This window comes from Grampus griseus (genome assembly GCF_964374135.1).
Source record: "Grampus griseus genome assembly, chromosome: 16".
In the NCBI taxonomy this organism is placed as follows: domain Eukaryota; kingdom Metazoa; phylum Chordata; class Mammalia; order Artiodactyla; family Delphinidae; genus Grampus; species Grampus griseus.
Window position 1 is genome coordinate 42,272,056 of NC_139010.1, and position 13,336 is coordinate 42,285,391.

At 41.3% G+C, this 13,336-nt stretch overlaps 1 pseudogene across 1 annotated transcript; it reads right to left on the reverse strand.

The window, feature by feature from the left end:
* Positions 1–11,103: 11,103 nt before the first annotated feature.
* On the reverse strand, positions 11,104–12,064 carry LOC309834282 (S-adenosylmethionine decarboxylase proenzyme-like; annotated as a pseudogene). The gene is made up of 2 exons: positions 11,945–12,064; positions 11,104–11,865 (listed from the first exon to the last, which is right to left on the reverse strand). The product of its transcript is annotated as an S-adenosylmethionine decarboxylase proenzyme-like (transcript).
* Positions 12,065–13,336: the final 1,272 nt, after the last annotated feature.

A 13,336-nucleotide genomic window follows, 5' to 3' on the forward strand; every position in this document is an offset into this window, starting at 1 on the left:
TCAGACAAGAAAAAGAAATAAAAGGCATCCAAATTGGAAGGGAAAAGGTAAACTGTCACTACTTGCAGATGACATGACAGTATATGTAGAAAACCCTAAAGTCTTCACCAAAAAACTATTAGAAATAATTAATTAATTCAGTAGAGTTGCAGGATACAAGATTAATATACAGGAACCTGTTGCTTTCCTATACACTAATAATGAACTCTCAGAAAAAAGTGAGAAAACAATCTTGTTTAAAATAGTTTCAAAGAGAATAAAATACCTAGGAAAAAACTAACCAGGTAGGTCAAAGACCTATACTCTGAAAACTATAAGACACTGATGAGGAAAACTGAAGATGATACAAAGAAATGGAAAAACGTCATGTGTTCATTGATTGGAAGAATAAATATTGTTAAAATGTTCATACTACCCAAAGCAATCTACAGATTTAATTCAATCCTTATCAAAATACCCATGACATTTTTCATAGAACTAGAACAAATACTCCTAAAATTTATATAGAACCACAAAAGAACTCGAATAATCAATGTAATCTTGAGAAAAAAGAACAAAGCTATAGGTATCACACTCCCTGACTTCAGACTATACTACAAAGCTACAGTAACCAAAACAATATGGTATTGGCACAAAAACAGATACATAGATCAATGGAACAGAATAGAGAGCCCAGAAATAAACCCATGCACATATGGTCATTGTGTATTTTTCTTATTAAGTAAAAAGAAATATGTATTTTTGAACTCAGTGAAAAAATATATTTCCACTGAAAAAATTTCACTAGAGGCAGTGAAAACCAAGTAGCAATAATAACCCCTAGCATGCAGACCTTAGTATTCAGGTCTCTGCAGAAAATGTTTGAGATGATTCTAGACTATCATATCATACCAGAAAGCAAGGAAGCTAACCAAGACTACAAAGGAGATGTCGAAAGGACCTAGCAGCCAATTTGAAAGAATTCTCATTGGCCAAGGATGGGACAATTTAAGCATCAAAAAGAACAATGCCTACAATGAGTTGAACTATATCAAAGAAGCTAAAATCTGTGAATCAATAATGATTAAAAAAAAAAAGACTGCATTGGTCACATTGGACATTGCTAGAACACCAAAGAATTTTCTGAAAACTGGTAAATAACCGGAAATAATGTATCTGGACTTTCCTGTATAAACTATCTTTCAGGGAAACCAACCAATTGATGACCAAAAGTTCTTATTTATAGAATAATTACAGCTAATAAATGTAGAGAGAAATTACTGTTGTAGAGTACCCCCATTTTGCAACCTTAATGAAATAATGAACCTGGCAATATTCATCAATAGCTGCCAAATCCACTGGGTGCAAGGTTGATGAGAAACTTCTTATTGGATGGATCAGGCTGATATCACCTGCGTCCACTGATGAATCTTCACGTCCTGAAAGGGGGAAAAAAAAGGTGCCAGCCTTCCAGTGCTCCTGATGAGATGCAATAGGAAAGACACCTCACCAACTGGGAAATAGTCTTACAAAAAATCCAAATCTAATCAAGCCTCTAGATCTAATTATTAATTTATACAAAACAAGGTAGAGGAAAAGCACAACAGAGTGAAGCCTGCAAATGCAGAATGTGGAAAATTCTACAGGACAAATGACCCAATTTCTTCAACAAATAAATAACAAAGGGAAAAAAAGGAGGGTGAACTTTTTGTTGATATATATATATATATATATATATATATATATATATATATATATATGGTGCAGTGTTTTAGTGCGAGAAGAATAAGGGAAATTTTAGCAATGACTGGATATTAGATGATATTAAGGAATTATTTTTCATATTTCTAGTGTGATAATGGTAAAATTGTTATGTTTTTTAAAATAACTCATTTCTCTTAGAAATATATAGTTAAGCATTTATTAATGAAATGATATAATATCTGGGTTTTCTTTTAAATAATTCATTGGAAGGGGGCAGTTAAAGCTGGGATGGAAGGGATGAGGAACAAGTGAAACAAGAAAAAAATTGTAGCTTAGGGCTTAACCTCAGTTTCCCTAATCTGAATATCTACTCTCTAGATACCAATACTCTCTAGATACAGATTCCAATAAATTTGTTCTTAATTCTATCAGAGAATAAGAATCACATATGATTTTGTGACAATAATTTTAGTTTTAAATCTAAGGCTATTTAAGATGTTTCCTAAATATTGTTCATGTGCCCCTCACCTTAAGCACAATGGATTGGCAAAAACAATAGTCACATCCAACCCTAGGTCTCTTGTTGAGGAAACAACTCAATTGTAGCCTCAGTCACCATGCTGCCTCCCCACAACTTGGGCCAGGCGCTGCAGTTTGCACAGGCTGCTCTTGGAAGTACAGAAACTCAATCACCTGACCACCCAGCTCCAGGTTGTGAAGTCTTCTCTTCTCCTGCCAAGACCTGAGGACTCAAAACAATGTTTTCTGCTCATTTCCTTGGTATCTCATGGCCGTTACCTATCAACTTAGATGGGAGATTCCACGTAGACACCTTCCCCTACTTCTTTTTGCTAAGCCTCCTTCCTTCTGCTTTTAGAACTTTCAGCCATGTCCTTTTCCTGAAAGTCTCCTATCTTGATGAATTGGTTGAGACAGTCTCTCTGCCTTATCAGCATAGGGGAAAATGTGGACTTCCCTCTCACTTCTAACAATGAATGTGTCATTGCCTTTAAACCTTAGCCAATCTGAAATCATTTCAACAAGAGACAGTGGGCCTCTAAGATTAGATACATGCAAAAAGGCCAAAGATGTGTCATGCAACATCTATTCAGCACAAAGAACCTGTGGGTGTTTAAAGGCAGCAGGCAATCAGTGGTTAAGACACTACTGACCAGAGGCTGTCCTGTTCATAGGGACCTGTCACCCTGCTGAGGAACACAAGATGGTGTCATAGAGGAGGCCTGAGTTTTGGAATCAGTCAGATGTTGGTTTGAAATGCAAATCAGCCTCTTACTAAATATTTTCATTTGGACACTATTGCCTTTTGGTCCTCTGGTTCCTCCTTTGTGCTAGGAGCTCAGTAACCTTGCACCACTCGATTACTGTGAAGCCTCATACGCCACCCGTGAGCATGAGCTTGCATGTGGGAGCCCTGATGAGGCTCTTTGCGAACTCTAAAAGGGTTACTTTGGCAGCTAAAGTTGATTTTTCTGGAACACTGTGTCCATTCTCAAAGAAAATAGTTTATTCATCTTCTCATCTTGTTCCAGAAGTCTTAATTTATCTTTTTGGGTTCCTGGCATGGCTCTCCAGCCCTGGAAGCCTTTGGCCCTGGACCTCTTCTGAGTTCAGGCTCTTGCATTCAGCAGATCACAAGGCAGCAGCATTCCGGTCACTTATCTTGATAAGGCACCGTGGGAGGGAAAACTCTGGTGAGGACAATAGCATCTGTCACACTGGTTCAGAATGAGGGAGGACAGATATAAGGTTCTGCAGTTCTCTACTCATATGAAAATGATTAACGATTTCCTGTCAAGGACAAGCAAGTTGCTAACTAATGATCCGGTAATGGCACCCACTATCCGCTGTCTGCCTCATTTGTCTTCCCTGTGTGGACAGATTAAGGACTGTAAATACAGCCTGGGGCCCTTGTTCATTCCACAGGTTTCTTGTTCTCTGTTGTTTCAAGACTGGTATCTTGGAGTGGGTGCCAGTGGTGAAGGGTGAAGGGCTGAATGTGCTTCACAGGAGTTCCCAGAGAGTCTGAGGCAGAAGGAGGAAGGAGGTAACATTTGCGAGGGTCAATCATGGACTAGGAATGTACATGGTCCTTAACATTTCTTATTCTATTAAATCCTCAGGGCAACCTTAGGAGGGAGATGAGGTGGGAAGAATTACTGCCATTTGTAGATGTTCAGAGAGGGTAAATAATGCATTCAAGACCACATAGCTAGGAAATGGTTCATCTGAGATTGCAACACAATCAGTTTGATTCCAAAACCATTATTGGTAACCACTGTACCACTTTCTCCCAAACAAAGCCAGTATCTGCAGAATCCAGGCACTATATTGTTTAGAGATACAGACATATATGAGACAATTATGGGTATATACTAAGCACAAAATTCAGGATTTCAAAGCAGGAAGGGATGAGACCTGGGAAGAACACAAAGACAGCCTCTCAAGTTATGTGGTAAGTTCACTGATGTTCATTTTTATGTTGGGCTTCATTACTGACATACGTTACATAAAATATATATCATATAGTATACAAAAGAAAAATATCTAATGTCTTTTTCAAAACCTAAACAGATACTCTCATGGAGCAACAATTTTCACCAAAAATAAGGTAGATAAATCCATTAGTCAGAATTAATGTGCAGAATATTATACTAGGTGCTATTAGGGATTAGAAATAAAAATCAATGCAGGGATACCTCAGAGATTTTGCGGGTTCCATTCCAGACCACATAACAAAGCAAATATCACAATTAAGTGAGTCACACAAACTTTTTGGTTTTTCAGTGCATATAAAAGTTATGCTTACCCTATACTGTAGGGTATGCTGACCATCTGAACCTTCAGCAACTTGCAATCTTTTTGCTGCTGGAGGGTCTTGCCTAGATGTTGATAGATGCTAACTGATCAGGGTGGTGGTTGCTGAAGGTCGGAGTGACTGTGGCAATTTATTAAAATTAGACAAAAATGAAGTTTGCACATTAACTGACTCTTCCTTTCATGAACAATTTCTTTGTAGCATGCAGTGCTGTTTGGTAGCATTTACCCACAGTAGAAATCCTTTCAAAATTGGAGTCAATCCTCTAAAACCCTGAAACTATTTTACCAACTAAGTTTATGTACTATTCTAAATCCTTTATTGTCATTTCAACAATCTTCACAGCTTCTTCACCAGGAGTACATTCCATCTCAGAAAGCCACTTTCTTTGCCCATTCATAAGAAGCAACTCCTCAGATGTCACAGTTATATCATGACATTGTACTATTTCAATCACATCTTCAGGTTCCATTTCTAATTCTAGTTCTCTTGCTGTTTCCACCACATCTGCAATTACTTCCTCTCCTGAAGTCTTGAACCCTCCAAAGTCATCCATGAGGGTTGGAATCAACTTCTTCCAAACTCCTGTTCATGTTGACATTTTGACCTCTTCATACAAATCACGAATGTTCTTAATGTAGAATGGTGAATATTTTCCAGAAGGTTTTCAACTGACTTTGCCCAGATCAATCAGAGAAATCACTATGTATGGCAGCTATAGCTCTGTGAAATGTATTTCTTAAATAATAAGACTTGAAAGTTAAAATTACTCCTGGATCCATGCGCTTCAGAATGGATGTTGCAATAGCAGGCTTGAAAACAACATTAATCTCGTACATTGCCATCAGAGCTCTTGGGTGACCAGGTGCATTGTCAATAAGCAGTAATACTTCGAAAGAAATTTTTTAAGCCCACTGTTGAGACCAACAGTGGGCTCAAAACATTTAGTAAACCATGTTATCAAAACATGTGCTGTCACCAGGAGAATCCGCCTGCCAATGCAGGGGACATGGGTTCGAGCTCTGGTCTGGGAAGATCCCACATGCCGCAGAGCAACTAAGCCCAAGCACCACAACTATTGAGCCTGCACTCTAGAGCCCGTGAGCCACAACTACTGAAGCCCGCACCTAGAGCCCATTCTCCACAACAAGAGAAGCCACCGCAAGGAGAAGCCCGCATACCATAATGAAGAATAGCCCCGGCTCACCGCAACTAGAGGAAGCCTGCGCGCAGCAATGAAGACCCAACGCGGCCAAAAATAAATAAATTTATAAAAAAAACTAAACAAAACATGTGCTGTCATCCAGGTTTGTTGTCCCACTTATAGAGCACAGGCAGAGTAGATTGGGCATAATTCTAAGGGCCCTAGGATTTTCAGATTGGTAAAGGAGCACTGGCTTCAAATTAAAGTCACCAGCTGCATTAGCCCCTAACAAGCCCCTAACAAGCCCGTCCTTTGAAGCTCTGAAACCAGGTATGGACTCTCCTCTCCAACTAAGAAAGTCCTGGATGGCACCTTCTTCCAGTAGAAAGCTGTTCTGTCTACACTGAAAAGCTGTTGTTTAGTGTAGCCACCTTCATTAATTATCTCAGCTAGATCTTCTGGGTAACTTGCTGCAGCTTCTACATCAGCACTTGCTGCTTCCCCTTGCACTTTGATGTTATGGAGATGGCTTCCTTCCTTAAACCTCATGAACCAGCCTCTGCTAGATTCAGACTTTTCTTCTGCAGCTTCCTCACCTCTCTAGGGCTTCATGGAATTAAAGACAATTAGGACTGAGGAAGATGAAAAATAAAGTGATGAGAAAACCAAGGCAGCCCTCAAGTACAGTGAAGCTCCCCTGTGAATGTGCGGGGCAGTGGGCAAGTGGGTTATGCAGGAAAGGTAGGCAGGAGCCATGCCCTCCTCCTGGGCCCTGGTGCTGTGGCCTCCCCGGGCTCCCTGAGGGGCGAGCCAGGGTGTTGTCAGCAAGGGTGGTGCTGCGGGAGCATAAAGCCAGCAGCAGGGGATTGAGCAGGCTCTGTACACACTCCCTCCCTCCCACTGATTCCCCAGAAAGCCCGCATGTGTAGAGAAAAAGAGAGAGAGAGAGAGTTAGGGTCTTGCTCTGAATTAGGCTTTGGCTTAAGGGAATGTTGTGGCTGGTTTGATCTCCTACCCAGAGCACTAAAACTTTCTCCATATCAGCAATAAGGCTGTTTCACTTTCTTATCATTCGTGTGTTCATTGGAGCAGCACTTTTAATTTCCTTCAAGAACTTTTCCTTTGCGTTCACAACTTGGCTGGCTGTTTGTCACAAGAGGCCTAGTTTTAGATCTATCTTGACTTTGGACACGCTTGCCTCACTAAACTTAATCAGTTCTAGCTTTTGATTTAAAGTGAGAGACGTGAGACTCTTCCTTTCACTGGAACACTTAGAGGACATTGTGGGGTTGTTAATTGGCCTAATATCAAGATCGTTGTGTCTCAGGGAATAGGGAGAGGGATGGGGGAATGACTGTCAGTAGAGCAGTCAGAACACACACATTTATCGATTAAGTTCACTGTCTTATATGGGTGCGGTTCGTGGAGTTCCAAAACAATTGCAATGGTAACAGTGGCATGGACACATATACACTACCAAACATAAAATAGATAGCTAGTGTGAAGCAGCTGCATAGCACAGGGAGATCAGCTCGGTGCTTTGTGACCACATAGAGGGGTGGGATAGGGAGGGTGGGAGGGAGGGAGACTCAAGAGGGAAGAGATATGGTGACATATGTATATGTATAACTGATTCACTTTGCTATAAAGCAGAAACTAACACACCACTGTAAAGCAATTATACTCCAATAAAGATGAAAAAAAAAAAGAATTCCATTAGTAAGTGCTACCTGAAACTACAATAACAATTTATAAAGAGTGATCCTCTACTTCAAATTACAATGATAAAATTCTTCCTGGAATAAAAAAGATAACTGATCACCAAAACAAATATAATAATAATGAAAACATTTGAAATATTGCAAGAATTACCAAAATGTGACACAGAGACACGAAGTGAGAAAATGTTGTTGGAAAAAACAGCACTCATAGCTCTGCTTAATGCAGGGTTGCCACAAAATTTCATTTGTTAAAAAAAATAATAATATCTGCAAAGCACAATAAAGTGAAGTGCAGTAAAAGAGGTGTGCCTGTATACAATAAAGTTCCTGTTTGCATGATACAAAATGACAAGGAGGCCAGGCTAAAGCGTATAAAAAAGACTCATCATTTTACAGACTTTATTGAGATCATCTGCCTATGGTCTATTTTACAAGGATTTTCTCTAATCCAGGCAGAGGATGCTCAGAAGACTAGAATTCCAACCCCACTCCTGGGGCTGCACTTCGCAGGCCTGTGGTCCAGGGCCTGACTCCCATCAGCCCTGTCAGTGCAGCTGCCGGCCCACCTGTGAGCTCCAGAGGCAATCCACCCTTGTCGCCCAGGTGTCAGCAGCCACGGGGCTTGAGGAGACCACTTGGGGTGAGGAGAAGTCTTTGTCCCTCTGCTTCTGAATTCCTTTCACAAAGGAAAGGTAAGCCTCCTCTGGGACAGACCCTTTCCAAAGGTAACTGACAGCCAATGCTATTCACAGGTACACGTGACATTTCTCTGTTGCAAATACAAATTTGGCATAAGTCCCACTTCAGCGGCCCTGCAGGAGAGGTGAGTCCTTGAAGGCAGGCACTTCTCACAATGCTCAGCCTGGGATCTTGCTCACAGGACAGGTACAAACGTGAAATCAATGAAGTGAGGTTTGCTTTTAGCACCTCTGCATCCTATGTCTCGAGGATTCCACTGCCTACTCTCCAGGGCCTGGGTCCTAAAGACCATGCCCACCTTCTGGATTTCTACCGCACCCTTCCCTAAGCTCTGCTACCACCAGTGTCTCTCACATAGGATCATTTCTTCCTGTAACAGAATAAGCGCTACCTCAGAAGCTAGGCGGGAAAGTGATCATAGCTAATAAGTAACCGGCAGCAATGGATGTGCAGGACTCCATGAGCATCCCACACTGGGCACAACTCAGAGATAAGATACTCTGCCCACTGTAGAGAAAACAAGCTCGTGAGTATTTTTTTTTAATTGAGCAAACTTTAACTGACACTTAAATTGTGGTACAGAAATATATTTCAACTGATTTAAATCCAACACCGTGAGGGGAGAAATTATGGTACCAAAAATTCCCTCTTCAATAATACTAAGATTAATTTATATCGCTATTCAATATACAGTTTTCTCTTTTCTAGGCTTTGCTGCATACCAATGTGTGCAGTTTTTCAACATTAGATAGAATTCCTGAACCTGTTAGGAAAAAATCAGACTTTGAGCCAACAAATGTTATCATACCTACTAGGATATCTACTAGGATTTTGTTCAAGAAAAAAATTCACTCTGAACATTAGTCCTCAAAATAGGACACTGGAACATTAGGTTAACTAACTACAGAAGTTAATTAGGTTAACTTCTGTGCTAACTACAGAATCAAGCTGATCACGTCGACTGAAAGCTTCTTAAGTGAAACTTTCAATCAACAACATGCTTAAGTCAAAACAGTATTCCAGCCACTTGATTTCAAGCAAAGTAGATTTTTTGTTTAGAAACACTAAAGAAGTGTGGTTCATTTGTAAATACAGAAGGAACAAAACATCACTGCATCAACCCAAAAAGAATCAAAACAACATTTTGAGGACAAGAAGAAATACAAAATTTAGTCAACTTTGCTGTTCTCTCGGCTGCTCAAATGCCACAATATCTGCAAACATAGCTAAAAGATGCTAACTCTTGAAAGCCTATATTTCCAGGCATTTCTAATTGACTATTGGAATTCTGTATGTTATGTTTTATGAAGAGCATTCTGCTTCCCTGTGTATATATCTGAATAACCTGGACAGCTCTCATTCTAGCAGTCATTCACTTGATCCTATGAAGCCATGGTGAAGGGAACATCACACTGAGAGACACAGATGAAGTCAGAACACTATCATATGCATCACAAAGTCACAGGATTTTAAGTCACAAGGTGAAAAAGACATTGATTCTGCTTTAAACCAAAGTTTACAAGAAACTGTCACTGGAAATTCATGGAAATGGCTGCTAATGTAAAACTTAAAGTGAATGATCCAAGCCAGCTTGACTTACTGAATCCAGTACAGCCTTTATGCTAAATCTCCCTGCTAATAAACTCGGTGATAAAAAATAAATAAATGAATCCTTGCATACCACTACTTCACACGTTAGTAAAGGCACAGTGCTCATGAGAAGCTAATCTCATATACTGGGAAGCACAGGATGGCAAATGGTTTCTGTACAGTCATGTCAGTACATCTACATCCCAATCTACAACACTCTATGGGTCATCCTTGATAATCAACTAATGAAGTTTATTTTGTCACTATCTTCCAAAAGAGCCCATGCCACTTACAAGGAAGCCAAATTCTCTTAACCTTAAATGAATATTAAGCCCAAGATCTACCCCAGCTTCCCCTATGGGTAATAAGATTAGTATAAATCGGGCTTCCCTGGTGGTGCAGTGGTTGAGAATCTGCCTGCTAATGCAGGGGACACGGGTTTGAGCCCTGGTCTGGGAGGATCCCATATGCCGCGGAGCAACTAGGCCCGTGAGCCACAACTACTGAGCCTGCGGGTCTAGAGCCTGTGCTCTGCAACCAGAGAGGCCGCGATAGTGAGAGGCCCGCGCACCACGATGAAGAGTGGCCCCTGCTTGCCGCAACTAGAGAAAGCCCTCGCACAGAAACGAAGGCCCAACACAGCAAAAATAAATTAATTAATTAATAAACTCCTACCCCCAACAGCTAAAAAAAAAAAAAAGATTAGTATAAATCCACAGTGTAACTGTGTATTGCTTTATTTGAGGGGTGCAGGGGAGACACCCAGGTAAGAAAAAAATCAATTAAAGGACTAGGAATGTAAGGAGCAATAATGTTAAAATAGTAAAATACAAAAAATGAGTAACTGCAATCATTTTCTTAGGAGGACTTGATTCGTGGAAGAAAAACTAATTGGTTTACGAAAAACATCTGTATGAAGTAGAAATTGGTTTCAATAACATTAGTAGAGAATACATTCTAGAAAGTAACAGTAACTAGAATGTACAAATTCTGACCGCAATTTAATAGAACAATCCCAGATGGTTAGGCTGAGGCCAACACCTAATGAGGACAAAACCTCTGTCTATGGGAAATTTTGGTTGATACCTGGAGAAATATTACACTGTGCATAAACCAAACTGAATTGTTTTCACAAGTGTTATAAAGTTTCATATAGTAACGGGTTTTTCTATATGCACTTCAGTTTCACAGCAAGAGTGGTATAGAATACCTAAACACACAAGAGACCATTCATGCAAGATATCTCACTCCTTGGTATAATAACGCATACAATCCAAAATGATTACACTGTCATCACATCTAGGGCTTTCTGCAACTACAAGGTAGTGGTTGTAGAAAGCATGGACCTCAGTATCAGCTGCGGGCCCAGCCATCACCTTCTATACGTTTTCTTTTTGCATTTTTACTTCATTTTTCTTAATTCTGAGTTATTACCGTTTCTTAGCAAAACTGGTAAAAACAAAATTGTAATCACTGAACATAGCACTCCTCTGGTAATCAAGGCATTTAAAACTTTCAATCTTGTGGGACAAAGAAAGCACTGTTGACAAACAGGGTAATCAAAAATTTTCCTGGCATAAAACCCCACAACTTTCTTAATCAGGTCATTATAAGAGTTCATATGAAGTTTGTTTCAAAGCTGCCTGAGAAAATTCTGGTTCTGGAGTGGCGTGAATAGCCCAGCAAGTTCCCTATGATTTCATTCCACTCACTGAATACCCACAAGGATTGAACTGTGTGACATCAATGACAGAACCTAGCACGAGTTCTACTCTCATTAATGACATCTTTGCAATAACACCATCTTTCACGTAAAATTAGTCCATAACTTCTGGGTCAAGCTCACTCATCAGTATTTCCTGGGTTTGATCTAGCTGACTGATTACCCAGCTCTCTGGAAAATCCAGAGTATACCACTATGAACAGTCAGAGTTCATCCGTCCTATAAAATATGCTGTTCCATTGGGAAAAATTATATTAAGAAACTATTTCTTCCTGGAAATTCCAGTGTGGGTTCCCTTGGTGAGAAAGCTTCATGAAATTCTTAGGAGAATAAAAGAAGCTTTGAATTGAATCGAAACCGTTGTAATTTCTAGCAAGCTTCAACAGGGGAACCAGTGCTTTCAGCAGAAGGTGGTACCACACATCTTCAAAATGAAACATCTCTTGGAGACAAAAATGTTATTCTCACTGAACACATAAGCTTCCTGCTTGTCAGTTTTTGCCACACTCATGACTGACCACTAAACATCCTTCAAAAGTATGTCCCACTGGGATCATGGGGTGGTTTGAAGATTCCCCAGATCCTTGGTTTGTGACAGGTTGCTGCCAGGAGAACTAGAAGTCCAGCAGCTTCTTGCTTCCTTCGGAAAAAAAATGTGCGGCTTCCATCACCAGGAGATTAGCAAATAATTAACAACCACAGAAAATCAACTAAATCTCTTCTCCCATTGCTGCCAGTGCCACCAATTACTCCAACTGTGTTACCAAAGTTCAGTCTCCTTTTCTGCTTTAATTTTATATTGACTCTTTTTTAAGGAAAGCATTAATAAAATTTACCAGGTCTTTTTTGTTTCTGGAGTGCAGAGAGAGACGAAAGTTGATCACGAGTCTGCTGGAAACAGAGGCCGATAAAATTCAGTGTCTCAGAGTCCCCTGTTTGCCATCAGAGGGAGTAGAGACAGCAGCTAGCTAAGTGAACAACCTGTAATAGGGGCGGAGCGGGTGCGCAGCCGCTAGTGCAACCATTAGTGTGCCACCGTTAGCACGAGACCCGTAGGGCAGTGGTTAGAGGTCCCGCTCTGCCAACAGTCAGCCTGGCAGTGGTCCTCACGGCAGCAAGTACAGTGAGAAGCAGGTCACAGCCTTCTCCCTGGGGCCCTTCAGGCCCTCTGGCCTCAGGCCAGCGGGTGAGCTGCGGGCCCAGGGACAGGCTGAGGGCTGTGTCCTGCAGAGCTCCAGAGTCCTCGCCAGGGCCGCCCACTGGCTGGGCCCAGACCTTGAAGCAGCCCAGAACCTCTCCCCCATCCCCACCTCCAGGACCTAATGGCAGCAGCAGTCTCCATGGGTCACAGTCCATGGAGGCCTCAGCAACTGGACTACATGGGCACTGCCATTAGGGTAATAGCTTCAGTCTCTCCATTCAAGTTGCAAAAATTGGTCCAGCTTAGATCAGTTGTCTACCGCTAGGAGGTGGCCAGAGGTCAGGGTTAAGTTGCAAAGACACTGCACATCATTACCTCAGATCCACCTCTGTAGTTGGGCAACTGTTCTCAAAAAAGGGCAATTGTTGTGAGCTGGGAATTAACCTGATTGGTGTTTGCTACAATATGTATTTCTATTGCTCCTATACAAATGATTCTCTCCGGTTTAAATGAAAACCCTGAGGGCTGGTCCTGGGACCTGGCTCCCTCAGTGATGATAGCTGGGCAGGGTCTGGGGACCTGGCCCTGAGGGTGCTTCCAGCTGAGATCTGCCTCTTCAGCCGGACCTGGGCACTGGCAGGAGGACCCAGACTGGATGCTGGACGAACGCTCCCAGGCAGGGTAACTGGACGTGCAGGGAGGGACCCCTTCCTCTTAGCCAGGGCCTGGACCTCAGAGGATGAAAGTTGAGCCTTGGGACCTTGCCCTTTCTTGTCAGAACAGAGAATAACATTTGTTT